The 3,118-nt window shown below is 35.5% G+C and overlaps 1 pseudogene; it reads right to left on the reverse strand.

The window, feature by feature from the left end:
- Nucleotides 1–1,132, reverse strand: part of LOC102832742 — a 19,262-nt pseudogene extending 18,130 nt beyond the window's left edge.
- Between the last annotated feature and the right edge of the window lie 1,986 nt (nt 1,133–3,118).

Consider the following 3,118-nt stretch of genomic DNA (forward strand, 5'->3'; position numbering starts at 1 on the left):
CTTCCATGAATATTGAATGTGGATCTAAGCAAAATGAACTCTTTGAAAGCTTCAGTCTTTTCTTCCTTTATCAAGATATTATTTATTGGTCCTCTTGTGAGGATTTTATTTTCTTTACATTGTGGTGCAATCCATATTGAAGGTTGTCATCTTTGATCTTCATCAGTAAATATTTCAAGTACTTTTCACTTTCAATAAACAAGGTTGTATCATATGCATAATGCAGTTTGTTAATGAGTCTACCTCTAGTGTTAAAGCCGACCTTGGTATTGGAGTCCTGGTGTGGTGGTGTGGGTTAATGCACTGGATTGCAAGGTATGTGGTTCATTGTCACCAGCCACTCCCCAAAAACCCTAAATAGGGTCACTATGAGTCGGATCTGACTTGACAGCACTTAGTAATAACAACCACCACCTTGGTAAAGTGGGGTGACAAAGTAATGCAGTTAGATTCCATAAATATGTCAGTGTTTGTAGTGCAAATAATTTTAAATCATGGTAATTTAATGAGATTCAACTAATAAAAGACATCAAGGAAATAAAACATAAAGAATTCAAATAGAAATTATCACTAGAAATGAAGAAATTTTTGTGAATAGTGGTTGTTCAAGTGGATTTCTCAGAGATAATAATGCTTTATTTGTCAACCTGGCTATGTATGTATATTTTATTACTATATTGTTAGTCTATAAGAACTACTGTTTTATATACTAATTTGTATATGATATTTTAAGTAATGACATTGATGGAAGACCTTTCATATTCCATATATTAAATATGTTCTCCCATGGTTTTCTAATATGGCAATCATAAAAACCACACTTGAATGCATCACAGTCTCAAAATGAGTTGTTAAAAATGAACATCTTCCATATGTCTCCTCAGAGATTTTAGTGTTCTTGTGTGAAATCTAGAAACTTTCTATATGAGCATGGGTCTCAGATAGCTCATCTTGGCAAGAGTTCTGTGGACATCCATGAAGAAAGTTCAGCATTAGAAAACACCTTAGGTTCATTTCCTCTAGTATTGGCTCTAATGTACCTTCTACTCTGAACACTCCATCCCCTTTCACCTTTGAAGAACAGAATGGAAGTCTCCTCAGCAAGCTCTTGATTCTCCTTTGAGATCCCCATTATTATCACCTCCATACCTATAAAAATGAATCTGACTTACAGTATACCTTTCTTGTACTGGTAGAAATAGTTATCTGCCTAATTCAGACAATTTACCTTTGCTTATTTCTTGTTTTACACTCAAGAAATCCTCCCCTAAGTAAAGTATTTGTTCACAGAAAAATGATTTCCCTTATAAACACACAAAATTCATAACAATACTCATTATATGGGATTTATTAGAGAAGTGAATATGGTACAATTAAGGATACAAACCAACTCAGGATGTAGCAATTCTCCAATCAGTAATGGCTCTTGACTGCCATACTGTAGGCACTCTTGTCTTTGGACTCTCAGTCATGTAGCCTCTTGACCTCTGCCTCACACTATGGCTCTAGAGCCTGTATTTGCTCTGTCTTTCCATTCCACTGTCCTTTTTCTAGGTAGGGATCTCATGCTCCACCCATACTATCATTCTTGATGGTCCTTGTTTCTGATATGACTCCTTTTAAACTGTGTTGGATGGCAAAACTCACCAATCCCAGTCTTAAAGTACTGTGTACAATTTTTTCATGGCCCTGCCTAATCACTTAGTGGGAATTAAGAATACATTGGATATAAAAATCATACCAAATAAATTTTACCTGCCACAAGAGGTGAATAAGAAGAAAATTAAGAGTCACATCCATTCTTCTTAAGAAATCAATTCGAAGAAATTCAACAACTTAAGGTACCAGAAAAACATTCACAAAATCTTGGTGTGGTGCTGTAGGATCAGCACTGGACTGTAAAGTACAAGGTCAGCAGTTCAAAACAACCAGCTGGCCATGAAAAATACTATGCAATATCGCTATGTGTCAGAATTGACTCTATAAAACAACACAATAATTATTTGTTTAAGTAATTAAAATTAAAAATGTTAACTCAGATCATGGAGATGGCAATATACAAGAAGAGGAAGGTTAATATACAAGAATAGGGATGTTGACAGAAGAATAAAGAGAGGTTTAAGACACAGGGAGATATGCAGGGCTATAGGGGATAGAAGAAAACACTGACATGTATATATACACAAAATTTTGGAGCAACAATGTTCTATGCATAGAGACACAGGCTGAATGAGTATGAGAGGAAGAGTGGGCTATAGATACATATATTTATATATACCAAAAATACATAAGTTTGAAATAGGTTATTTGTACATGGATATTTACCTTTTCTGCCAACAAACCTGTGAAATGGTGGAGCATGCAGCAGGCAAAATGATGAAAACTTCTTACATATTATAAGCAAATCTTAAGGCAATGAGTTGTTGGGCCTGGAAGCTCAAGACAATGGTTTTGGAGCTGCCATGGTCAATTGGTATAACATAGTTCACAAAGACAATCTTCTGTAGCTTATTAAGCTTATTATGGTGAGTAGCTTTTGGGATTTTTGAAGCTCCTGATTCTAAGGTGCAGCTATTTTTCTCTCCATGTGCAGAAGAAAGAAGATTGATGAGGATATAAGATGATTGGGACAAGTTTGTCCAAAGGTTTAATGAAACATGTAAACATCAATTTCCAGAACTCTAAAAACAGATACTAGGTGTTGTCTGGCTACTACTACTAACTGCTCTGAAAGGGATCATGCTTAAAAGTCCAAAATATAGCATCAGAATAATAACCCTAAATGATGTTTTTACAAAAGACAGGGTTTACTGGTCTGAAAGACAATGAAGGAACCTGAGATTATGGCCCTTGACCACCTTTCAGATCTAGAAAGGAGCTCACCGTTGTGGCCCAATTTTCATTCTACAAGTAGACAGGTATATAGGGCCCAGCAACCCTAGTAAGGTGTGTTCACTATGAGTGATGAAATGGTCAATAAATCAAAATCAAATGGGCAAAAAATACCTAAGGACAAATGTGGGAAGATAAGGGAATGGAAATAGTAACCACAGGAAGGAAGCTGGATTATTATTATTATTATTATTTGCCTGGCAGGGGTTTCAATCATTGAGATGAA

This window comes from Chrysochloris asiatica, unplaced genomic scaffold, assembly GCF_000296735.1.
Source record: "Chrysochloris asiatica unplaced genomic scaffold, ChrAsi1.0 scaffold00661, whole genome shotgun sequence".
Classification (NCBI taxonomy): Eukaryota; Metazoa; Chordata; class Mammalia; order Afrosoricida; family Chrysochloridae; genus Chrysochloris; species Chrysochloris asiatica.